This window comes from Sus scrofa, chromosome 2 (genome assembly GCF_000003025.6).
Source record: "Sus scrofa isolate TJ Tabasco breed Duroc chromosome 2, Sscrofa11.1, whole genome shotgun sequence".
Taxonomy (NCBI): Eukaryota; Metazoa; Chordata; class Mammalia; order Artiodactyla; family Suidae; genus Sus; species Sus scrofa.
In genome coordinates, this window is record NC_010444.4 from 136,336,882 (window position 1) to 136,363,827 (window position 26,946).

The 26,946-nt window shown below is 49.0% G+C and overlaps 1 long non-coding RNA gene across 1 annotated transcript in view; it reads right to left on the reverse strand.

Annotated features, from left to right (window-relative positions):
- Nucleotides 2,331-26,946, reverse strand: part of LOC110259481 — a 61,208-nt gene continuing 36,592 nt past the window's right edge. Inside the window, exon 4 of the long non-coding RNA XR_002341908.1 lies at nucleotides 2,331-3,090. This is a non-coding gene — a long non-coding RNA (uncharacterized LOC110259481). The remainder of the gene's footprint in view (nucleotides 3,091-26,946) is intronic.

Below are 26,946 nucleotides of genomic sequence, written 5' to 3' on the forward strand. Positions count from 1 at the left end.
TAGCCTACAAAAAAGAGTCAGAAACCGGGTCCTGAGGACTTTTGGCTCTGGGATCTAGCCCTGCCTCTGACTACCTCCTGTGGTTTCCAGCCACCTGAGATGAAGAATTCCCATTTTGTTTAGTCCAGTTTGGATTAGGGTTTCTTCCAAGTTCTAACTCAGTTCTTCCATCAATCAGAACAGTGTACAACATCCAAGGAAGAAGTTTTGTTTTAATATTTATGCGACTTCAGGGTCCCCCCCCCTTTGGTTCTTTTTAATATTTCTCAAATTACTTTTTATTGAGGATATACTGCCTTTAAACTTTTTAATTTTTAACAAAGCCAAATGACGTTGATTAGGAGAGACTGTTTAAAGTGATACAATCAGAGATAACAATGAGGCAATGAGTAATACAAATCATAAACCTGCTCCCTTTGACCTGTTCCTGGGAACCTATGCTAATGCAATAATCCCAGGTATGGGGCATGCCAGCTTCAGAAAGCTGTATTGCAGCCCAGAATGCAACCAGAATGCATGGTTGCCAGCATGTGCAAATTGAAGCACATCCCCTCAGTGGAGGGTTCAAATCCTTGAGGAAAGGTTACAAAGACTTCCTCCGGGGAGATAGTTCTCTGCCAGTGCTCACTGAAAACAATCCTATTTTAGTATTACTGCAACCACAATGTAAAAATAGTAGAATAGGGGAGTTCCCGTCATGGCTCAGTGGAAACGAATCGGACTAGGAACCATGAGGATGCCAGTTCGATCCCTGGCCTCTCTCAGGTCTATGGTAGTTTGTTATGACATTGATAAGAAACTAATACTGTGTATGTGTATATATATATATATATATGTATATATATGTATGACTGAGACTGGGTCACTTTGCTGTACAGCAGAAATTGACAGAACATTGTGAATCAACTATAATAGAAAAAATAAAAATCTTTAAAAAAAAAAGAAACTAATACCAGAACCTCTGGAAGATAACATTATAAATGATTTGTAAGGAGTTCCCTAGTGGCTCAGTGAGTTAAGAACCTGGCATGGTTACTGCTGTGGCTCAGGTTCGATCCCCGGCCCAGGAAATTCCACATACCGTGGGCACTATCAAAAAAAATTATTAAATGTTTTAAAATAAATGACTTGTTAGAATATTGTCTTAGCACAGGCTGCTATAGGTAACAGGTGTAAGGATGGCTTAGACAAGAGACATTTATTTCTCACACCTCTGGAGGCTGCAAGTCTGAGATCAGGGTGCCAGCCTGGTCAGGTGGTCAGGGTTTGGGTGAGAACCCTCTTCCTGATTACGTCTTCACATGGTCTTCCTTGTGAGGCAGAAAGATCCCATGGTGCCTCTCTTTTTTTCTTTCTTTTTTTTTTTTGCTTTTTAGTGCCATACCCGTGGCATATGGAGGTCCCAGGCTAGGGGTCTAATCAGAGCTACAGCTGCTGGCCTACACCACAGCCACAGCAACTCAGGATCCAAGCCGATTCTGTGACCTACACCACAGCTCACAGCAATGCAAGATCCTTAACCCACTGAGCAAGGCCAGGGATCGAACCCGCAACCTCATGGTTCCTAGTCGGATTTGTTAACCACTGCACCATGACGGGAACTCCTTTTTTTTTTTTTTATTGCATCCAGGGTACTGCAGAAGTTCCAGGGCCAGGGATCAAACCTGAATGACAGCAATGACCTGAGCCAAGGCAGTGACAATGCCAAATCCTCAATGCTCTGAGCCACAAGAGACCTCCTCTCCTCTCCTTTTTATAAGGGCATTAATTCCATCCTGAAGGCCCCACCCTCATGACCTAACCTACCTCTAATTAACTCTCAAAGCCCCTCCTCCTAAGACCTTCCTGCTGTGGATCCAGGTTTTAACAGTGGAACCGGGAAAGTGGGGGAGACACAAACATGCAGTCCATGATAAATGGCAAGGTTCCCAGTGGCTTTTTTCTTTTATATTCTCAACTTTACCACTTTTAAATAATGTGGGAAACATTAAAATCAAACAATCCTGAATAGAGGCAGGGATTTCCGGTGTATAAAACCAATTGTGTGGAGCCCCCTGGTGGTGCAGTGGGTAAGGTCAGAGGGTTGTTTTGGTTTTATTTTGGTTTTGGTTTTGGTCTTTTTGTCTTTTTAGGGCAGCACCCATGGCACAGGGAGGTTCCCAGGCTAGGGGTCCAATCAAAGCTGCAGCCACCGGCCTACACCACAGCCAAAGCAATGCGGAATCCGAGACTCATCTGCAACCTACACCACAGCTCACGGCCACGTTGGATCCTTAACCCACTGAGCAAGGCCAGGGATTGAACTCACATCCTCATGGATGCTAGTCGGGTTTGCTAACCTCTGAGCCACGACAGGAACTCCCAGACAGTTTCAATGGCCCTGTGTGTGCGGCTAACATGGTAGGGCTGCCTAGGGGGGCTGGCTTGCAGGCAGTGTCTGTCCGAGCCTGCCACGTAGGATAGGGTGGTTTGCACGCTGCACAAGCACAGGCCAAGGGGATGTGTGGCACTGAAATCCTGCCCACAAACAGCTCCTGGAGCCTTGAGTCCCAACCAGACTGTGTCAGCCACAAGGGAAGGACTGTGTTTCTTCTTCTGGGCACTTTTTCACAATCTGATTTGGGCTGGGACTGTTTAATCTGTGTAGTTAAGAATTTAACCTCACCCAGAATGTCTGGCCTTTGCCCTAGGCTTCTGGAAGGAAATCTCTAAGCTGTTGCAATGTCATGCCAGATGGGAGTATCTTTATTTAGGGCAAGGACTGGCCACACAGGATAAATCAACAGTGTGATTTAGGGCAGAGACTTTGAGGCACAGGGACCTAGACCAGGCAGCTGGACCTCCAGAGGGATTGGACACTGATGTCAGCCAGGGGACCGTTGACGATGGAGCCCCAGTGAATCTCTGGACACTGAGGCTTGTGTGAACTAACCTGGTTAGCAACGTTCCATGTGTCTTGTCACTCATCGTTGCTGGAGGAGTTAACAGTCTCAGTGGGTCCAGGGGGAGAGGACGGCTCCATGCCTGGAGCCCTCCTGGACTCTGCCCCAGGCTGCTCATCGCTTGGCTGATCTTAATCTGTCCCTTTCCCTGTAACAAACAGTAACCATGAGTATAAGGGCCCTCAGTAGGTTCTGTGAGTCCTAGTGAATTAGCAGAGGTAAGGATGGTCTTGGAGGCCCCACCCTTGGAATTGTTGAGGGGTGGTCCTGTGGACCGTGTTCCCTCTGAGGTTGCAGTGCCCCGAAGCCCCCGTCCTCTGCCCCTCCCACACACACACACTCTGCACAAGGAGGACATCATCTCCCAATTTCTCCTGGCAGTCTGCTGTCCAGCCAGGCATCTGCCCCGGTTGGGACCACACTGCCTCCTGGTTCTGATTCCCCAAAGACCTCCTTCAGGAGCTGGAGAACACTGGCTTCCTCTCCTCTGTGCTGGTGAGTGGGAAGAACTTTCTTTCCAGTGTGGGCAGTGACAGACAGAAAACAAAGCAGTGGCCAAGTTGGCTACAGAGCCCAATTGTCCCTGCCATTGTTCCCACCACAGCCTCTCCTCTGTGACCTCCTACTCTACTTTTTTTTTTTTTGCTTTTTAGGGCCACACCTGTGGCATAATGAAGTTCCCAGGCTAGGGGACCAATCAGAGCTGTAGCCACCAGCCTACACCACAGCCACAGCAAATCAGGATCCAAGCCAAGTCTGCAACCCACACCACAGCTCATGGCAACACCGGATCCTTAATCCACTGAGCGAGGCCAGGGATCGAATGCACATCCTCATGGATGGTCAGGTTCTTAACTCGCTGAGCCACAATGGGAACTCCACCTACTCTAGTCTTTGCTGGAGAGGAGGCTGATGAGGGCAGGCTGATCAGGAGGGTCTTCTCTGAAATTGCCACTGTTTTCCTGAAACCCATTACATCTGCCCTTCCTCTAATGCCCACCAGCTTCCCCCGCTGCCCATGTGGAGGCCACAGAGCCACAGACAAAGTCCTTCTGGCCACAGCCAGCACAGCTTGAAGGCAGCAGCGGCTTCAGATGCCTCTCAAAGTTTGGAAGTTTGAGGTTCAAATCTAAACTTAGCAGCCCTGCTGCCTGGGCATTACCAACATGCTCTTTCATGACTCTTACATAAGAAGATTAGGCCTTTCATCCCTCCCTCGATCCTCCCCAGTGCCTCCTCACCCCTGGGGAAAGGCTGGCTTCTTCTAAACTGTGCAAAAGCCACTCCCACACCCCACCCCAAACCCCAAATGCAAACCCCACACACAGTAAATCTGACGAAGCAGAGAACCAAGATTGGCTTCCTCCCTGCCTGGAATGCTTTAAGCATCATCCCGCCCAACCACAGAGGCCTGGACCACGTGACCTCTCTGTAACCCTGAGCCTCAGCCTCAGCAGAAGGTAAGGAAACACACTTTATTTTTGGCGGATTAGGGAGCAGGCTGTTATTTACAAAGCCTTCCAGGGGAAATAAATAAATAAAACTACCAAGTCTTAAGAGACACAAAGTAATCTAAAGGAAAAACCAGCCCAAGAAAATCAAACTTGGAACACAGAAATGCACAGGGGATGCTACGGAAAATGGGGTTCACATGACAATCACCAGGTGGCCTGGCAGACCTTACAGGTGGTGGGGCCTCACCCCTCAAGATTCTCCATTAATATTTCCTGGGGGGGGGCAGCACCTGCATTTTTCACAAGTTCCCTGAGTGATCCTGGAACAGCAGGCTCTGAGAATGGCTGTGATCTTTCATAACCTCACAGGAAGAAATTCAGGGTGTGGCTGCTCTGCATACCAGCTCCCTGGGGTGTTAAAAAAAAATCAATTCAGAACTTTTTTTTTTTTGGCTGCACCTTTGGCACATGGCATTTCTTGGATCAGCTCCAAGTTGCAGTTGTGACCTGTGCTGCAGCTGTGGCAATGCAGGATCCTTTACCCCACTGTGCAGGGGCTGGGGATGGAACCTGCATCCTGGTGCTGCAGAGACCCGGCTGACCCTGTTGCACTGCAGCTGGAACTCCTCAGAGCATTTTTTTTTTTGACATGCCTCTTTTTCAAGATCTAGCATCTGTGCTGTAAAGAGGAAGGACTCTCTAGGAAGATGCTCCACTTTTTGCCTCCATCCTTTCCCTCCCACTTATTCATTCAGCCAATAGTCATTGCAGGTTGCTATTTTCTAGACACTGCCCTAAGACCTGGGGATCTAATATAATGCTGGGTAGAAACAGACACCATCCCTTCCCTTGCAGAAAACATAGACTTTGCTCAAACCATCATAAAAATAAACATGTAATGATGAACTTTAATAAGTGCTATGGAGGAAATTTCTTACAAACATTTTTTTTTTTGTCTTTTTGTCTTTTTGCCATTTCTAGGGCCACTCCCACGGCATATGGAGGTTCCCAGGCTAGGGGTCCAATCGGAGCTGTAGCTGCCAGGCTACACCAGAGCCACAGCAACGCTGGATCTGAGCCACGTCTGTAACCTACACCACAGCTCACAGCAACGCCGGATCGTTAACCCACTGAGCAAGGGCAGGGATCGAACCCGCAATCTCATGGTTCCTAGTCAGATTCATTAACCACTGAGCCACAGCGGCGACTCCAGAAACATTCATTCTTTCACTTACTCATTCAACAAATATGTATTGAGCTCCTACAATGGGCCAGGCACTTTTCCACATGATGGGGACTCAGCCTTGAAATAAACAGATACGGTCCCCACCCCCCGCTTGGTGCTTACTGTCTGGTGGGCAAGACTGACAGCAAATAAATATGAAATACTATGTCAAGTGCTGGTAAGTGTTCTAGAGAAAATTAAGTCTGCGTTGGGGAGGACAGCAGTGGGGGAGCCTTCTCAATACAATAAGGAAAAACCTCTCCAGGGAGGACTTCTGGATGGAAATGAAGTGTATGAATGAAGTGACCAAGTATATACTGAGTGGAGGGCCTGACCTCACAGAGGGAGGCGGGCAAATGGAGCCTCATCAAACATAAGATTTTGCCCAGCAAAGGAAACAATAAAGAAAATGAAATGACAATCTACAGCCTGGGAGAAAATATTTGCAAATGATGTGACAAACAAGGGCTTAATTTCCAAAATATGCAAAGAGCTCATGCAACTCAATAACAAAAACAAACAACCCAACTGAAAATGGGTAGAAGACCGAAACAGACATCTCCCTAAAGAAGACATGCGGGAGTTCCCATCGTGACACGGCGGAAACGAATCCGACTAGGAACCATGAGGTTGTGGGTTTGATCCCTGGCCTCGCTCAGTGGGTTAAGGATCTAGCGTTGCCTTGAGCTGTGGTATAGTTTGAGACGCAGTTTGTATCTGGTGTTGCTATGGCTGTGGTGTAGGCCAGCAGCTGATTCAACCCCTAGCCTGGGAACTCCCATATGCTGTGGGTGCAGCCCTAAAAAAAAAAAAAAAATGCAATGACGTATTACCTCACACCAGTCAGAATGGCCATCATTAACAAGTCTACAAATAGCAAATGCTGGAGAGGGTTTGGAGAAAAAGGAACCTCCTACAACGTGGGTGGGAATATAAACTGGTTGCAGCCATTATGGAAAACAGTATGGGGATTCCTAAAAAAAACTAAAAATAGAGTTGCCATATGATCCAGCAATCCCACTCCTGGGCGTAAACCCAGAAAACTATAATTTGAAAAGTGAAATGCACTCCCATGTTCATAGAAGCACTATCCACAACAGCTAAGACATGGAAACAACCTGAATCTCCATCAACGGATGAATAAAGATGTGTGTGTGTGTGTGTGTGTAATAGAATACTACTCATCCATAAAAAAGAATGACATAATGCCATTTGGAGCAACAGAGATGGACCTAGAGATTATCATATTAAGTAAGTCAGAAGGAGAAAGACAAATGCCATGTGATATCACTTACATGTGGAACCTAAAATATGACACCAGGAGCTCCCTTCATAGTGCAGCGGAAACGAATCCGACTAGAATCCATGAGGATGTGAGTTCGAGCCCTGGCCTTGCTCAGTGGGTTAAGGATCCAGTGCTGCCGTGAGCTGTGGTGTAGTTTGCAGACATGGCTCAGATCCCATGTGGCTGTGGCTGTGGCTGTGGTGTATGTCAGTGGCTACAGCTCTGATTCAGTTCCTAGCCTGGGAACTTCCATATGCCGCAGGTGCGGCCCTAAAAAGCAAAAATAAATAAATAAATAAATAAATTTTTAAAATAAAATAAAATATGGAGTTCCCGTCGTGGCTCAGTGGTTAACGAACCCGACTAGGAACCATGAGGTTGTGGGTTCGATCCCTGGCCTTGCTCAGTGGGTTAAGGATCCAGCGTTGCCATGAGCTGGGGTGTAGGTCGCAGACGAGGCTCGGATCCCGAGTTGCTGTGGCTGTGGTATAGGTCGGCGGCTACAGCTCCGATTCGACCCCTAGCCTGGGAAGCTCCATGTGCTGCAGGAGCGGCCCTAGAAAAAGCAAAAAGACAAAAAATAAAATAAAATGTGACATAAATGGGACTTCTCTTGGGGTGCACGGCATTGTCATGCAGTATCCTGGGTAGCTGCTGTGTGGGGGTCAGATCCCTAGGCTTGAGAACTTCCACATGCCATGGGTGCAATCAAAAAAATTAAAAAATAAAGTATGACATAAACAAGCGTATCTATGAAACGGAAGCACATTCACAGTTACAGCGAAGAAACTTGTGGTCGCCAAGAGGTAGGGTGGGGGAGGGAAGGACCGGGAGTTTGGGATTAGCAAGGGCAAACGACTGCATACACAGGATGCATAAACAAGATCCTACTGTCCAGCACAGGGGACTATATGCAATATCCTGTGATAAGTCATAATGGAAAAGAATATGAAAGAAGATGGGATATGAAAAAGAGGATATATATATATATATATGCATGTAAAACTGAGTCACTTTGCTGTACACCAGCAATTAGCACGACACTGTAAATCAATAGTACTTCAATAAAATTTTTTTAAAAAAGAGGTAGCATCGGTCCACCTCTCCCCTTCCTAAAGCTGGGCTGGCCTCGAGTCTTTCTCTGGCCAACTGAATGTGATGGGTCTAGACCTTAGAGGCCAGTCAACTTCCATCTCTATCTTTTGTAGCCCTGTCCTACCTCCCCAAGTAAGTACAGCTACCTTGCTGAAGAGAGGTCCAGCTGCCTCCCCTCCCCACACTCCCACCCCTACCTTGGCCCTTACCCCTGGTAGCCTTCTAGAACATTCCAGCCCTGCCAAGCTCCCAGCTAAATGCTACCACACGTATGACCCCAGCCAACTTCACATGGAACAGAGGAACCTCCCCGCTGAGCCACTGCACTGGTCCAGGCTTGGGATGAGTGGGGCTCAGACACTGGTGAGAGCAGCACTAATGGTGGGGAGAGTGGAGGAAGCAGAGGAACCTGCAGGGCTAGGAATAGAGAGGATGCTTCTGGTCGTGTGACGGGGCTGGTGCTGTCCCTAACTGAGCTGGGAGCACCGACGACGACAAGGGGCAGTTGTGGGAACAATAGTGAGTCTGGGTTTGGCCTTTGGAGGCATCACCCTCCTGCCTTTTCTTTTTTTTTCTTTTATTTTCTTTTTTTTTTTTTTTTTTTTTGGTCTTTTTGCCTTTTCTAGGGCCACTCGTGGGCACACAGAGGTTCCCAGGCTAGGGGTCTAATCAGAGCTGTAGCGGCCGGCCTACACCCCAGCCACAGCAACGCCAGATCCTGAACCGACTGAGCAAGGCCAGGGATCAAACCTGCAACCTTGTGGTTCCTAGTCGGATTCGTTAACCACTGAGCCACGACGGGAACTTCCCTCCTGCCTTTTCCTCCCAGTCCAGCGGGGTGGGGGTGCGCTGGGGGTGGGGGAAGAGTCTGAGAAGGCAGGATCATCGCCTCTATAGGAAAAGCAGAGAGGACGATCAAAGAAGTTGGCCTGAATTTTTTTAACTAGAACATTATTAAATAATTCGACCAAAATGATAGGAAAATGACCCATTCTCGCTGAACTCCCTGATCGCCGCACACCCTGGCTGGCCTTATTTGGGGTTTTCCTAGCCCAGCCTTAGGGAGAGGCCCTTAACTAGGTGGACCCACAGTCCATGTGCCAAGGCAAGTTGCTGCCCTGTGGCCCTCGGCTGTTTGAGCCAGGAGTGCATTCCCACCTCCCACCAAGAGGTGGCAGCACACCCTGGGCTTATCACCAAGCGGCTTTGAATAGCAGATACTCAAAGGAACTTTTCCTGTGTGTGAGACAGACATCCGTCTCCCTCATTTACACCCCCCAGCGCATCTTCACGCGAAGATTGCAGGCCACGAGGGTGCTGGCCTGGTTTTCCGATCCAGCTCCAAGGGCAACCCCCAGGGAGCATTTTGCAACATCTGCAGATCTGTTTAATTGTCACTGCAAGGGAGCAGGAGCTCCTGGCAAATACGGGAGGGAAGCTGCCAAGCATCACACACAGGACAGACCCCCACAACAAGAATTATCTGGCCCAAAAGAGCAATGGTACCAAGGCTGAGAAAACCGTTTAATCAGATTCTCAAGACCCCATGGGGTCCCAGATCGCGGCCATGAGCCTCGGCTGACTCCCAGCCTCCCCGAGGGCAGCCCGGAGGCCTCCCCGTGGCCCCCTTCACCTGCGGCGTCTCCCTCCTCCTTCCCGCAGACGTCACCTCTTTGGTGCCTCCCGTAACAGTTCCGGAGCAGCAAGCATGTCCAAGGCACTGCGCTGGGCCTGGGGAACCACAGGGACAACAGCCAAAGCAGACACAGTCCCTGCCTTTTCAGGGACCTCAGCGGCTGCAGGGAGAGGCAACGTGTTTTCAGATGTGACTATGTGCGCATGAACAAGGCACCAAGACACTAAAAAACAGAGGGACCCAACTTGAACCAAGAAGATTGGAAAGGCCTCTGAAAGGGGACCGTTGAGATCTGCAGAAGGAATGGCCCTTTTTTTATTGAAAAGACGGTCTAAGTTACACCAGCAGCCATTTCTTTACATTCCTCACAATTCTCTCCCCATCCACCTACCACAACTGCAAGTGGGTTCTTTCTTGTACAATAAGTTCCTCTCTAAAACTTGTTCGTGTATTGCTACAGTTTCTCAACCATCCCTCAAGTGTTTATATTGTGTCATTAGGGTTTTTTTTCCTCCCTTGTTGCTATGTAGCTTGGTGATGATTTTTTTTTTTTCTTTTCTTTTTACAGCTGCACCCACGGCATATGGACATTCCCAGGCTAGGGGTTGAATCCAAGCTGCAGCCACCCGCCTACATCACAGCCACAAGCAATGCCAGATCCGAGCAGCATCTGCAAGCTACCTCACGCCTCCGAGCAATGCCGGATCCTTCACCTACTAAGCGACACCAGGGATTGAACCTGCTTCCTCACAGAAACAAGGTCAGGTTCTTAATGCGCTGAGCCACAGTGGGAACTCTGGTGATGATCATTTGTAAGAGGGTCACTCTTTCAGTGTGAGGAGGACTTTCAGATGGTCCCCAGTTGCTGTTCGATTATCCTGTGGCAAAGGACATCCGAGTAATCTGATAGAGCATTGGGAACCATGCTCAGCTCATCAAGTTCACCCGCCCAGGGTAGCCCCCGCCTCTTCCCTCCTGCGAGGGTATCCCCAGGTAAGTGGGATGGCCACCACGTTAAGGTGGGCCAAGACTTGAGGTAGGCAAACCCAACTGCCCAACTGCCCTTGATAAAGTGTGGATTCCTAGATTCTGTCCATTGGCCCCAACCAGGAGCTCAGGTATAGGTCAGTATGGAGGGTTTAAAATTTGTCCACTGACTTTTTTTTCTTTTTTTTTTTTTTGTCTTTTTGCCATTTCTAGGGCTGCTCCTGTGGCATATGGAGGTTCCCAGGCTAGGGGTCGAATTGGAGCTGTAGCTATCAGCCTACGCCAGAACCACAGCAATGCGGGATCCAAGCCGCATCTTCAACCTATACCACAGCTCACGGCAATGCCGGATCCTTAACCCACTGAGCAAGGCCAGGGATCAAACCCACAACCTCATGGTTCCTAGTCGGATTCGTTAACCACTGTGCCATGGCGGGAACTCCATGCCCACTGATTCTTTCACAATCCTTTCTTCAAAAGGTGGATCCTGGAGTTCCTGCTGGGGTGCAGTGGGTTAAGAATCTGACTGCACGGAATTCCCTTTGTGGTGCAGCAGAAACGAATCCAGCTAGAATCAATGAGGCTGCCGGTTCGATCCCTGGCCTGACTCAGTGGGTTGGGGATCAGGTGTTGCTGTGAGCTGTGGTGTAGGTCGCAGACATAGCTTGGATCCCACACTGTTGTGGCTCTGAGTAGGCCGGCAGCTGTAGCTCCAATTCAACCCCTAGCCTGGGAACCTCCATATGCCAAGGGAGTGGCCCTAGAAATGGCAAAAAGACAAAAAAAAAAAAAAAAAAAAAAATCTGACTGCAGCAGCTCAGGTCACTGCAGAGGTGGGAGCTTGATCCCCAGCCCTGCACAGTGGGTTAAAGGATCCTGTGTTGCCACAAGTGTGGCATAGGTCACAGCCCCTGGCCCAGGAATTTCCATATGCCCCAATGCCATGGGTGCAGCCACTAAAAAAAAAAAAAAAAAAAAAAAAAAAAAAAAAAAAAAAAAGGATCTAATTTCCATCTCTTTGAATGTGGACCAAAGGATTGGCTGACTTGCTTCTAATGATAAAATGGAGTAGAAATGTGACTTCCACGGCAGGTCATTGAAGACATTGGAGCTGGTCCCTTGCGCTCCCCAGCATCCCTCACTCTGGGAGAAGCTGCTGGCCAGGTCACGAGGACCCTCACGCAGCCCGGAAGAGGCCCGTACTGGAGGAAGAGAGTCCCCCTGCCAACAACTGTGCTCTGTGTCGGGGACAGTCCCCATGTTCCCACCAAAGTCCCACAGCCCAGGAAACTCTTCGTCCTGAGCAAAGGGAGACGAGTGGACCCTCCCTACCTTCCCAGGCCAGGGAGGGAGCCGATCCGCAGGCCAGTCCTTCAGCCTCAGCCGAGCACAGAGACCTCAGCCCCGGCCAACATTTCACTGCCACTTCCTGCGACACTCGGAGCCCAGGTACACGGCTGAGTGGCTCTTTAACTCCGGACCTGCAGAAAGTATGCAGGACCATACAGGCTGACGGCGGTTTCAAGCCACTACATTGGGGGTAATTTATGAAACAGCAATAGATGAGTGATTGCCCAGAAGTCTCTGTTTCAGGACACTCCTCGGTGACGTGGTCTGTGAATCAGCATGTGAGAACCACGGATCTGGTCTTATTCCCTAAAGCGGCACTTTCCCATAGACCTTCCTGCGACCACAAAAGAGTCATCAACCACGCCGTTCAATGCAATAGTCGCTAGTCGGCTGCAGTGACCCAGCTTAGCAATGCGTCTGGACGACCTGAATGTTTTTATTTGACTTACTTTTAATGAATTATACTTTCGATTTATCTGGGTTTTTTTGTTTTGTTTTGTGTTGTTTTTTGTCTTTTGCCATTTTCTTGGGCCGCTCCCTCGGCATATGGAGGTTCCCAGGCTAGGGGTCGAATCAGAGCTGTAGCCGCCGGCCTATGTCAGAGCCACAGCAACGCTGAATCCAAGCCGTGTCTGCAACCTACACCACAGCTCACGGCAACGCCAGATCATTAACCCACTGAGCAAGGCCAGGGATCGAACCTGCAACCTCATGGGTTAACGAACCCAGTCGGGTTCGTTAACCACTGCGCCACGACGGGAACTCCTAAACTTTCAATTTAAATAGCACACGTGGAGTTCCCGTCATGCCTTGGCAGAAATGAATCCAACTAGGAACCCTGAGGTTGCGGGTTCGATCCCTGGCCTTACTCAGTGGGTTAAGGATCCAGTGTTGCCATGAGCTGCGGTGTAGGTTGCAGACTCGGCTTAGATCTGGCCTTGCTGTGGCTGTCGCATAAGCCAGCAGCTACAGATCTGATTCAACCCCAAGCCTGGGAACCTAGGGGGTGGCCCTAAAAAGAAAAAAAAAAGCACACATGTATGATTCCATGCATGTAACTTTCTCAAAAACGACAAAACCATGGAGATGGAAAATAAATAAGTAGCTACCCGGGGCTTGGGGTGGCAGGGGAAAGAGTGTTGGATGTGACTATATTTATTTATTTACATTATTATTATTATTATTATTGCTTTTTAGGGTCATGCCCGAGGCATACAGAGGTTCCCAGGCTAGGGGTCCAATTGGAGCTATAGCTGCCAGCCTACACCACAGCCACAGCAATGCTGGATCTTTAACACCCTGAGCATGGCCAGGGATCAAACCCACAACCTCATGGTTCCTAGTTGGATTCATTTACACTGTGCCATGACGGGAACTCATAAAAGGGCAGCATATGAGAGATTTTTGTGGCCATGAATAGTTCTGTATAATGATTGTGGCGGTGTTTACACTAATCTATGCACGTGAGAAAATGATACAGAACTGTATACACATTGTATCAACATAAAGCTCCTGGTTTTGATACAGTCCTACAGTAAGGGAAGATGTAACCATTGGAAGAAACCAGAAGGGTACATGAGACTGCTCTGCACTATCTTTGCAGTTTCCTGCAAATCTATAATTATTTGAAAACAAAAAGTTAGGAGTTCCCATTGTAGCTCTGCAGTTAACGAGCCCGACTAGCATCCATGAGGACGCAGGTTTGATCCCTGGCCTCATTCAGTGGGTTAAGGATCTGGTGTTGCCGTGAGCTGTGGTGTAGGTCCCAGATGCGGCTCTGATCCTGATTTGCTGTGGCTGTGGTGTAGGCCAGCAGCTGCAGCTCTGATTGGACCCCTAGCCTGAGAACTTCCATATGCTGTGGGTGAGGACCTAAAAAGAAGAAGGAAAAAAAAAAAGAGTTAAAAAAATGTATAACATAAGATAAGCATAAAGCATCAAATAGTACACATAGCTAGTGCCTACCATGTTGGACAGTAAGGCCCCAAATGATACCCAGATCCCTCTGGAATATCTTCTAGCCTTTTAGCCTCTGTTCAGAATTCCTGGGGATGGGGAACTCCCTGCCTCACAAGCTGCTCTTTGGCAGTTCTCATAAGAAAAAAGCTCAGGACATCAGGTTTCAAGATAGAAAAGTTGTCGTTTCTGGAGTTCCCGTGTGGCTTCACAGGTTAAGGATTCAGCCTTGTCACTGCTGTGGCTCAGGTTTGATCCCTGGCCCGGAAACTTCTACAGGCCACAGGCTCAAAAATTAAAAAAAAAAAAAAAAAAAAAAAAAAAAAAAAAAAAAAAAAGGAGTTCCCATCACAGCTCAGCAGAAACAAATCCAACTAGGAAACATGAGGTTGCAGGTTCGATCCCTGGCCTCAATCAGTGAGGTAAGGATCCAGCGTTGCCGTGAGCTGTGGTGTAGTTCACAGACTCGGCCTGGATTTGGCATTGCTGTGGCTCTGGCATAGGCCAGCGGCTACAGCTCTGATTAGACCCCTAGACTGGGAACCTCCATATGCCATGGGTACAGCCCTCAAAAGACAAAAAAATAAATTAATTAAAAGAAAAAAGAAAAGAAAAAAGAAAAAAGAAGTTTTCCTCTCACATCTTGATTTGTGCTAGAACAAGTTCTCACCTCTCGGGAGCCCAAAGGACCCAACAGGAAAAGAGCTCCAGTCACCCACCACTCTCATTACCGTCACTTGTCACTCATGAGACAGACGGCAAGGACCTCACACTTCTCCCCAACCGTGGAATAAGTCTGACCACCTTGTCAGACTTGGAAGAACCCATCACTGACCTTTCCAGCCAATCAAGAGAGAGCTAAACCCAGGTATAGGGTTTTGGACAAGACCTTCTGGTCTTATCCTGACTTTTATAGGATGGGAAAGTGAAGATTTAGAGTAAATCTATAAGGATCAAATTTACTCAGTTCAGACAGCATGCATTACCTGTGGGGCAGGCTGAATGTGGGCACGTGCCAGCTTTGAAGATGGCGGAAGAGGCCATAAGCCAAGGGTTGCAGCTCTCAAGGCTTCAAAAGGCAAAGAAACAAATTCCCTCCCAGTGCCTTGGAGGGATCACAGCCCTGACTATACCTTGGTTTGGACTCAGTGAAACCACTTCTGGCCTCAGGCCTCCAGAACTGGAAGACAGTAAACGCATGCTGCTTTAAGCCACAGATATGTGTGGCAATGTGTTACAGCAGCAAGAAGAAACTAATACAATGCCTAACAAAACTTCATCTGAAGTTACACCTCCAGTGTGAACTATGCACATACAAGGTGATCCAGTAAGAAATGTTTGTAATGGCAAAATAATGGAAACCACTAAATATTCATGCATAAGAACGTGGCTGAGTAAAGGCTGGTATGGCCACATGATGGAGCAGTACGCAGCTACAAATAAAAGTGAGGAAGCTAATGCAAATGGATTACTAAGGGGCATTAAATGAAAAAAGAAAAATGCAAAAGAGTATCTATAATATGCTACTTTTTCATGGAAGAAAGAATGGGGTATGAGAAAAAATATATATATATGCTCATTCTGAAAAAAATGGAGTATGAGAATATATATATATTCTTGCTCTGAAAAAAAAAGAGGAAGGAGCAACTATTAATGAGATTGCTTATGTACATGGGAGAAGGAATGGACAGCAAGGAGGAGGGAAGGGGGATGGCAGAAGCCATGGGAGGGCAGATGCCCCCTTCCAAGTTTATCATTTTGTGCAGTTTGAGTCTTAAAACCATGGTAATATTTTGTACACCAAAAAAACAAAACAAAACAAAAAAAAACTTGACAAAAATCCACCAGGATACAAGGCAGTCCCAAATAGAATAAAAACTGTAACAAATGATTTTAACTATAATAGAAACAAATAGCAGATTGCAGTTCCCTGGTGGCTCAGCAGGTTAAGGATCCATCATTGTCACTGCTGTGGTGCAGGTTCAATCCCTGGCCCAGGAACTTCTACAGGACAAGGGTGTGACCAAAAAAAAAAAAAAAAGAAAAGAATTGGAGGAGTTCCCACTGTGGCACCTCAGGTTAAGGATCTAGCATTGCCACAGCTGTGGCATAGGTTGTAGCTGCAGCTCAGATTTGATCTCTGGCCCAGGAACTTCCATAGGTGGAGGAAGGAAGGAAGGAAGGGAAAAGAAAAGCAAGAAACAGAGTCAGTCATGCCAGAAAGTGAGGAAGAACAAAGCTAATGTAACTACTTTGGAAAACACAATTTTGACTATATAGGGTAAGAACAAAACAAAAACAAAAACAAAAAAACACACACACACAAAACTATACACACTTATTTCAGTTAGTAAATTGGTTTTTTGGAAGAGTATGAGTTAGCAATTCTAAAACCACTGTGTTTAGTGAATCGAGTTGTGTCCCTAAAAAAGATGTACCTGAATATGGCGCATCTGAGTCCATATGAACATGGCTTCATCTGGAAATAGGGTCTTTGTGGTTGTAATCAAGTCCAAGATCCTCAGATGAAAGTGGGACCTAAATCCAATGGCTGGTGTCCTTATAAGAGAAAGGAGTGGGGGCTTTGAACACATAGAAACACACAGGGAAGACAGCCACATGAAAACAGAGGCACTAGAAGAGAACACAGGCAAAACATTCACTGACATCAACCTTACAAACGTTTTCTTGGGTCAGTCTCCCAAGGCAACAGAAATAAAAGCAAAAATAAACCAGTGGGACCTAATCAAACTGACAAGCTTTTGCACAGCAAAGGGAACCATACAAAATATATATACGTATATATAACTTGCACAATGGGAGAAAATAGTTGCAAACAATGCAACTGACAAGGGCTTAATCTCTAAAATATACAAACAATTTATACACACAACAGCAAAAAAGCCTACAACCCAATTGAAAAATGGGCAAAAGAGCTAAACAAACATTTCTCTAAAGAAGATATACAAATGGCCAGCAAGCACACGAAAAAATGCTCATCACTGATTATTAGACAAATGCAAATCAAAATTCTCACACTAGCCAGAATGGCCATCATTAATAACAAATGCTGGAGAGGGTGTGGAGAAAAGAGAACCCTCCCACACTCTTGGTGGGAATGGAAATTGGTACAACCACTGTGGAAAACACTATGGAGGTACCTCAGAAAACTAAATATAGAGCTACCATATGACCCAGCAATCCCACTCTTGGGCATCTATCTGGACAACATTTTCCTTGAAAAAGACACATGCATCCCTATGTTCATTGCAGCACTCTTCACAATAGCCAAGACATGGAAACGACCCAAATGTCCATCGAGAGATGATTGGATTAAGAAGAAGTGGTATATGTACACAATGGAATACTACACAGCCGTAAAAAAACACACTAATGCCATTTGCAGCAACATGGGTGGAACTAGAGACTCGCATACTGAGTGAAGTAAGTCAGAAAGAGAAACAAATACCATATGCTATCACATATCTGGAATCTAACATATAGCATAAATGAGCCTTTCCACAGAAAAGAAAGTCATGGACTTGGAGAATAGACTTGTGGTTGCCAAGGGGGAGGGGGAGGGAGTGGGATGGACTGGGAATCTGGGATTCATAGAGGCAGACTATTGCCTTTGGAATGGATAAGGGTGAGATCCTGCTGTATAGCACAGGGAACTATTTCTACTCACTTGTGATGGAGCATGATGGAGGGTAATGTGAGAAAAAAAATGTATATATCTGGGTGTGACTGGGTCACTCTGCTGTACAGCAGAAAATTGACAGAACACTGTAAACCAGCTATAATGGGAAAAATAAAAATCATTTAATATTGAAAAAAGAAAAGAAAAGAGAACAGAGGCAGAGCCTGAAGTTCTGTAGGCACATGCCAAGGAAAGCCCAGGGCTGCCAGCAATCACCAGAAGCTAGGAGAGAGGCAAGAAACAAACACTCCCTTAGAGCTTCTAGAAGGAACTAACCCTGTTGACACCTTGCCTTTGAACTACTGGCCTCCAGAACTGTGAGAGAATAAAATTCTGTTGTTTAAGCCCTCCAGTTCATAGTCATCCATTACAATGACTTTAGGAAATTAATACAATGTGCATTCTGGGATTGAGCAAATAAGTAAATATATGTGGGTAAGGAGGAGCAGGGTTCTCACTTTTGCAAAAAGGAATTACAACTAAGGAATGGGGAAAAGTTAAAATAAACCCTGGTGGGGGGGGTTCCTGTTGTGGTTTAGTAGGTTAAGAACCCTGCTAGTATCCATGAGGATGCAGGTTCAATTCCTGGCCTTGCCCAATGGGTTAAAGATCCGATGAGGCTCGGATCTGGTGCTGCTGTGGCTGTGGTGTAGGCCAGGCAGCTGCTGCTCTGATTCGACCCCTAGCCTGGGAACTTCCATATGCTGCAGGTGTGGCTCTACAAAGAAAAACAAACAAACAAACACTGGGGTACTGAATTGGCATTAGAGTTATCAGTATAAATTCATGATTGTTTAAGAGGGAAAAAAAAGGAAAGAGATTAAGATGAGTGTTTGTTTGGAATTCCCATCGTGGCTCAGCGGTTAAGGAATATGACTAGGAACCATGAGGTTGCAGGTTTGATCCCTGGCCTCGCTCAGTGGGTGAAGGATCTGGCGTTGCCGTGAGCTGTGGTGTAGGTTGCAGACACGACTCGGATCCCATGTTGCTGTGGCTCTGGCGCAGACCGGCGGCTACAGCTCCAATTCGACCTCTAGCCTGGGAACCTCCATATGCCAGGGGAGCAGCCCTAGAAATGGCAAAAAAAAAAAAAAAATGTGTGTATGTATCCACACAGACATGTGCTTCCCAGCTCTGTCCCCTGACAGGGCCTAGAAGCAATGATGCTCCAATAACGGTGAGCTCACCCAGTGCCCGGACCTTGGTTTCTAAGCACCATGCTCCAACAGCAGGAACCGGGGCCTTTCCGAGAAATGACTGTCCCCAGGGCGGAGACAGGGACAGTACAAGATGAGCCTGATACATTTTGTGACTCCAGAAATTACAAATTTGCTAAGAAGGAAACAAGGTTAAGTGTACACAGGAGATGACCTGAAAGGGCTCTCGATCGCCAACCCTGTGACAATATGAGCAACAAAATAAAGAGATTAGTGAGTTATAATCTACAGAATAAAATACATTGCCAGGAGTTCCTGTTGTGGTGCAGCTGAAACAAATCCAACTAGTATCCATGAGGATGCAGGTTCAATCCCTGGCCTCGCTCAGTGGATCGGGGACCTGGTGTTGCCATGAGCTGTGGTGTAGGTCACAGACACGGCTTGGATCCCGCGTGGCTGTGGCTATGGTGCAGGCTGGCAGCTGTAGCTCCAAATCGACCCCTAGCCTGGGAACCTCCATATGCCTCGGGTGTGGCACGAAAAAGCAAAGGCAAAAAAAAAATCTCTACAAATTCATACTGACATAAATAAATATGTAACTAAGTGGTGGAGAAGGGACAACTCTTCCTTAGTTTGGAAGCATTCAAAATACAACTGGCCGAAACTCTCTAAGCATCAAGGTCATGAAAGACCAGGGAACAGTCCCAGATTGGGAGAAACTAAAGAGACATGATAAATAAACACAGGAATCTATGGCATAGAACTTCAACCAAAAAGAAAGGATGCTAATGGGTCAAATGAAGTTCTCTTAAGGTCTGTAGATTAGTGAATTGTAGTGTATCAACGTTAGTTCCTTTTTTAGACCATTGTGTTAGGGTTATAAATGATGCTCACATCAGGGAAAGCAGAGTCAAAGTATATCTGAATTCTCAGTACAATTTTTTTGTTCTTTTTGTCTTTTCAGGGCAACACCCAAGGCACTTGCAAGTTCCCAGGCTAGGGATCTAATCAGATCTGTAGTTGCCTGGCCTACACCACAGCCACAGCAAGACGAGATCCAAGCCATGTCTGTGACCCAGACCACAGCCCACGGCAACACTGGATCCCCAACCTGCTGAGGGAGGCCAGGGATCGAACTGCATCCTCATGGATACTCGTCCGGTTAGTTACCTCTAAGCCATGATGGGAACTCCCTTCTTTTAGAATTAAAATTTCAAAATAATGGAGCTTTTAAGAGTATGTATTAAATCACATCTATATGTGAGGAACTGCATTTTTACAGTAAATGCCAGATAGAGCCTCTGTCCTCAAGAAGTTAAAATGCATGGGCTCACAAACAATAAACAAGGAACCCCACAAATAAACGATACATTTCAATGGATGAACACACATGCGACAGAGAAAAGGAAACGGGAAGAAAGAGGCGGGTGTTCTAGTTTACTTCGGGTGGTGAGGAAAGACCAGAGCTGAGGCTTGGAAGAAGTGAGAGAATAAACCATGTCAATATCTGGGGGAAGAGTGGTCCAGGCAATGCAAACAGCAAGTGCAAAGGCCCTGAGGTGGGGGCAAGCTTGATGTGTTTGAGAAGATGCAAGAAGCTGAATGACTAAATGTAGCCAGGAAGGATGGAGAAGAGAAGACACTGGAAGAGGGCAGGTGCAGAGCCTACAGGGTTTTGCCCCCCCAAGGTTAGGAGCGGAGAATTTCTCTCTCCAGCTAAATGCCCAAGACTCCTTCCCCCACTCCCCACCCTCAAACATCACCCCCATGTGAATACATGTAGGCCAGCAGGGAGCACATGCTGATGTGTTCAAACGAACTACGGTGTTGTTTTAAAAACATGAAAAGATTTTTGAAAAGATAGTTAATTGTCCCAAACCTTTTTTTTTTTTTTTTTTTTTTGCTTCAAACTGCTATAAAATGTTCACTTGCAGAATGTTCTGGAATGTTCTCTGAGCGTTTGCCTGGCTCAAAAACATCTTCCACCAAAGAAGTCTAATCAGCCCGTAACAAAGTAGTTCTGCACGGCATCAATATGATAGAAAGTTCTAGATCTACTTATTCTTTTTTCTTTTTAGGGCTGCACCTGCAGCATATGGAAGTTCCCAGGCTAGGGGCTGAATCAGAGCTGCAGGTGCTAGCCTACACCACAGCCACAGCAATACAGGACCAAACTGGGTCTGTGACAGCTTGCAGCAATGTGGGATCCTTAATCCACTAATCGAGGCCAGGGATTGATCCCCAGCGTCAGGTCCTTAACCTTCTGAGCCACAAGAGAACTCCTCCAAATCTACTTTGGACAATAAAACCTTGGGAGCAAGAGTCAATTAACAGCTCTCCATGTAATGCAAGGCAGGTCTATGTTGACTTGTGAATAGTATCACTGAGATAAGACCAAAACAAAAGAGCAAAGGAGTTCCCGTCATGGCTCAGTGGTTAACGAATCCGACTAGAAACCATGAGGTTGCAGGTTCGATCCCTGGCCTCGCTCAGTGGGTTAAGGATTCGGCAATGCCGTGAGCTGTGGTGTGGGTTGCAGACGTGGCTCGGATCCCATGTTGCTGTGGCTCTGGGGTAGGCTGGTGGCTACAGCTCCGATTGGACCCCTAGCCTGGGAACCTCCATATGCTAAGAGAGCGGCCCTGGAAAAGGCAAAAAGAAAAAAAAAAAAAAAGCAAATTCATAGAAAGCCTTGAATCCCCAAAAAATGTCCACAAACCAGTCACAACACATTCTTCATTTACAACCTTCTCCATCCGCATGGTCATGAGTCGCTGACCCGCATGCCTTTGAATTTTCTGAGCCTTGGAGCGGGTCCACACGAGGGAAGTGAAGCGTGTTCCTGAGAAAGTGTCTGGAATTTCTCCCCACCCCAAACCACCCTTCCTTGCGGGTTGGCAGAGGACCAGGGAACCACCCTACAGGTGCTACAGGGACTTGCAACCCTGGCTTCACACTGATATCATCTGCAGAGCCCTACAGAACCCAGATGCCAGCTCCATGCCCAGAGACGACGATTTAATTGGTCTAGGATGCCCACCCCACTCCTCCACCCACGACAGTAGCTCTTCGAAAAGCTCCCTCTGGCGATTCAGTCAAGGGCTGAGAAGCCTCTACCGCCAGATGGAGATCTGGTTGCTATTAAACAAGTAGCCACCAGGTGGCGCTAGAATCTGGCCAAAAGGCATGATGGGCTGCTCTCGAACCCTGCTGAGTCGCCATGAGGATACAATCCTTGGGATTAAGGGTGCAGGCGCTAGCTTCAAGCCATTGGAGGGTTTTTTACACCCTAAGAGTGTGGGGTATCTGCCCAGAGACGTTTCCCCCAATTTTTCAGACTGCTCCTGATTGGAGCCCGCCTGGACATTAATAGGCTGCAGAGGATCCTAGAAACAGCAAATTCCTCCACACCTGTGATCTGATCAAGAAAATAAAGGAATGCCAGCCCACCCCCTTGTAGGTGGGGAGCTCCAGGAACACCAAAATAGGCCTTTCTCAGGATCAGGGGTCGGAGCCTTAGTTTCCTGGGTCCACAGGAAAGTTAACTCCCCTTTTGGCAACCAAGAGAGGAATCTCTAAGCAGGCAGCTCTCATATCTTAAAAGAAGCAATTGGTCCCCCATCAAATGCCCTTTGAAGAAAAATCCAGTTAGTGAGTTCCCACTGTGGCTCAGCAGAAACAAAGCAGACTGGTATCCATGAGGATGCGGGTTCAATCCTTGGCCTCGTTCAGTGGGTCGGAGATCCAGCATTGCTGTGAGCTGCAGTGTAGGTTGCAGACATGGCTTGGATCTGGCGTTGCTGTGGCTCTGGCGTAGGTGGGCAGCTGCACCTCCTACTGGACCCCTGGCCTGGGAACCTCCATAGGCTGCACGTGCGGCCCTAAAAAGCAAAAAAGCAAAAAAAAGAATACAAAAGAGGCGTTCCCTGGTGGTCTAGTGATTAAGGAGTTGGCATTGTCACTGCTGTGACTTGGGGTTGATCCCTGGCCCAGGAACCTCTGCGTACCTTGAATGGACTTCTCCCCCCCCCAAAAAAAAGAATAGATTAAGAGCTCTTAATGTAAATGGACTGTCATAAATAAATGTAAAATATTGAGGAACCCAGCTAATTTATTCTAGAATAAATGTGCTCCCTTTGCTCACCCTTCTTCCACTGGGCCCACTCAAGGGGAAACACTGCCAGCCCTTCCCCTTGATGGTTCAATGACTTAGCTGGCCCCGGGCCTCTTTCTGAACATCTCTGACCACCTGCAGACTCTGGGCTTGCTCAGGTGACTTCTTTCCGTGGGAGGTAGCAGAAAAGAGACCTTTCTGCCTGTGGGCTGAGAATTCCTTGACCAACTGTTTTCTGCTTCAGGCACCTGTAGGCTCTTCCTAGACCTGCGGGGTCGCAGGCTTCATGGGGGCTCAGCCACAGATCATGGACCCCAGGCAGTGTGGGGGCCTCTGTCAGATCAAAGGGAAGAGGGAGCTGGGGGAGATCAGGCCTGATGGCCAAGGACCCACCAGGACGGAAAGTACTTTCCAAGGAGCCCAGGACCGGCTGCTCAGGCGGGCCCTAGAAGTCAGGGCCACGCGTGGCTCTAGGAAGGGGGGTGCCTCTTGTGTCCCCCACCTGCAGGAGTGAGAGACACCGGGCGGAACAGAGCCCAATACCTCAAGTGACCAGGCAGGAAACTGAGGGTCACAGAGGGGCAGGCCTTGCCTGCTGGTGATGGGAACTCCATGGGGCCGGGGCCCACGCGGGGTGGGCTGGCGTGCCCGCCCTCTGAAGGAGTGAGGCGCCACCCCGGCCACCACCCACCCTTCCCCAGACACCCTCCTGCTCCCCGACTGGCCCGGCCACCCTCGAAGCTCCTGAGGTGACCTATTTCCCTCAGCTTCAAAACAAACCAAAAGGCAGACCAACATCCTTTGTTTGTTTTGGGGGATCAGAGAAAGGGGAAAGCAGTTCTGTGGGTTTGCACTTAAAAACAAAACTGCGCTGAGCTGCCCGAGCCGAAACCAAACCAAAGGTGAATTCAGAGGCCAGAAACCCTGGTGGCAAGGCTGTTTCAGAATGAGTCAAGGGAGGACGGAGGACGTGGCGGGCTCGGAAGCAAGGCTGCCCGCTGACCTGGCCCTGGAGGCCCAAGTGGGGCAGACGCGGCGGCTCAAGGCCACGGCCAGCCCATGCTCACCTTGGGCAGTGTGGACGTGGTGGTCGGGGGGGGTGGGACCAGGCCCTGATGGGGCCTAGGCCCCCTCCCTTTGCAAGGATGCCTGAGGTGACGGGGCTCGGCAGTGGGAACCAAGCCCGTGACTCTGGGCCTCACGGCGCCAACCTGCCCTCCGTCCCAGCATCCCAGCCCACAGGCCTGTGCCGAGTGCCAGGACCAGGTGAAGCATACCTGGGCCCTGCCTCGTGGGAGCCCCTGGCCAGCAGGTGAGGCAAAGGGGGCCCCCTCTCAGCTCTGGTGCCCCAGGGTGGGTCTGGCCAGGCGCTGGTCCATCTGCCCGTGGGACTCGCGCTTCCTGATGTAGCTGGGCTCCCCCAGCTCCAACCTCCCCGAGCACACAGCAGGCAGGAACCAGGATGCTCCAAGCATCTGGGGACTCTCCCATCATGAGACCCAGGAGAGGTACACACTGGCTGGGGACCCCGCCAGGCCCTTTTCCTGTTTGAATGAAGGAATGACAACATCCGAAACCAGGCCCACGGGGGCCCAGCTGGCGCTACTGACTCCTGCCAGCAACCTCAGTGAACACCCGGGAGCCGGTTCTGAGAAGTGGCAGGACCATGGTCAGACTCGACGATTGGTCAGCTGGCCTGGCAGGTGGCATCATGAATAATGAGTGTCCGAGGCTGACCAGAGTTGCCCCCAGCTAAGGAAGAACGCCTCACTTCTAAAACTCTCAGGGAGTTCCTGTCGTGGCTCAGGGGTTAACGAACCCAACAAGTATCCATGAGGACTCGGGTTTGATCCCCAGCTCCGCTCGGTGGGTTAAGGATCCAGCGTTGCCATGAGCTGTGGTGTAGGTCGCAGACACGGCTTGGATCCCGCGTAGCTGTGGCTGTGGCGTTGGCCAGCAGCTGTAGCTCCAATTCGACCCCTAGCCTAGGAAGTTCCATATGCTGCAGGTGCGGCCCTAAAAAGACAAAATAATAATAACTTTTTAAAAATAAAACTTTCAGGGAGTTCCCGTTGTGGCTCGGCAGGTTACAAACCTGGCCAGTACTCATGAGAACATGGGTTCAATCCCTGGCCTTGCTCAGTGGGTTAAGGATCCAGCATTGCTGTGAGCTGCAGCGTAGGTCACAGGTGTGGCTCAGACCTGGTGTTGCTGTGGCTGTGGTGTAGACCGGCAGCTGGAGCTCCAATTCGAACCCTAGCCTGGGAACCTCCATATGCCTCATGTGCAGCCATAAAAAGCAAAATATATATAGTTTTTAATTAAAAAATAAAACTTTCAGTGCATAGTCTCATTGGAGCCTCATGACTCTCCAAGCTGGAGAGAACGAGGCAGCTGGGGTCTGAGAGGCAGAGCCATTTACTCAAAGTCACACAGCAAGGCTGGACCACATCAGCATGGGCCATGCCCCTCCCAGGAGTCAGTCCACCCAGAGCCAGACTCTAGGCTGTGGGACCGACTGGTGGGAAGCGGCTGGAGAGGACTCCTTGCCTCCTCCCTGGTCATTCTGGTGCAGGATGGAGTGAGGAGACGGGCCTGAGTTGCCTCCATCTCTTACGCTGCAACCATTTTTCAGTTCTTGGGCAATGAGCTGGGCACCTGACTCACGCTCTCATCTAATCCTCCCTCCAGCCTTGACAAGGAGATGCCCTCACAAGCACACTTCAGAGATGAGGAAGCAGACATGCATCAGCCAGCCCAGGGGTTACCCGCTGGTCCGGGGCGGCCCCAAGTCAAAGCCAGCCCTCCCCACGGCAGAGCAGGCCCTGTCCCGCTTGGTTCCCAGCCCCTGCCCTGTTCCCACCAGTGCAGTGTCTGGCTTGCCCGTCCTCGTTTCTGTGATCACTGCGCCACCGTCGGGCCTCCTCCAGGACCCCGGGGGGTGGAGGGTGGGATTCAGGGCTTCCCCTTCCCTCCCGAGGCGCATTGCCCCTTGGAGGGAGCTGGACTCAGACATCCGTGCAAGGTGGGGCAGTGGGAGGGGGGGAGGCCCAGTTCCAGCGCCATCGTGTGCAGGTGTGTGCGCCCACCAACGGCAGCCAACATCTGGCCCCCCACCGATTATCAGTGGGAGATCGGCCCATCCTTCCTGCCTGGTCCTCCTCAGCGGCTGGGCCCCACAGCGAAGCCCCAGTGCCCGGGATTCATAAAAACTGCCAAGGGCCTGCTAAGCTCGCTGGCATGGCCACTCTCTCCGTGGGATGGGAGAGAGTGTCCTTTCCTTCAGGATACGGGCTCACCATCATGCATGCATACACATATGTCTGGGTGTGTGTGTGTGCGCGCACGCACATTCCCCTCGGGGGTGGTGGTGGGGCTGGTGTTTGTGTGTTTACTTGTGTGCAGGTACCTAAGTGTGCATCTGGGTGTTAGGACCGCGATGTGCTGTCTGTGTCACCGTATCACTCAGCAAACAATTCTGAGCCCCTGCTCCATGAGAGCCTCAGGCCCAGGGCTGGGAACACAGGAGAGAACGGGCCTCGTGGAGAGCAGAGCCCTGGAGGAGACCCCCTGCCGGTCGGGCCACTACGAGGAACCACAGGCCGGGACAAGGGCAGGTTTGGCCTCTTGGGGCTCAGCACCCCCACCAAGGCCGGCCCTACAGCCCTGCTCTTTTTCCTGCCCAGCCTCCTCGTAGGCCAGCCCCCTCCAGCACCAGGAAAGTCAAAGCAGCAGCAGCTCCGTGGCCAGGGATCCAGGTTCCCTCCCAAAGTCCACAAGATCCGTCAAAACAACTCCGGGCCCCGCTGGCGTGGACTTGGCTGCCTCTGGGGAAAGCAGGGCATGCAGCACCCCTTGGCCAGCCCCCAGTGTGTTTAGAGAGGGCTCCACTGAAGCCCTGTATATCTGTTTCCTGTTGCTGCTGTAACAAATTACCGCAAACTCAGTGACTCAAAACAACACAAACTTATTATCTTACAGCTCCGGAGGCCAGAAGGCTTCCAGTCAAGGTGTCAGCCCGGCTGCACTCCTGCAGCAGGGTCGA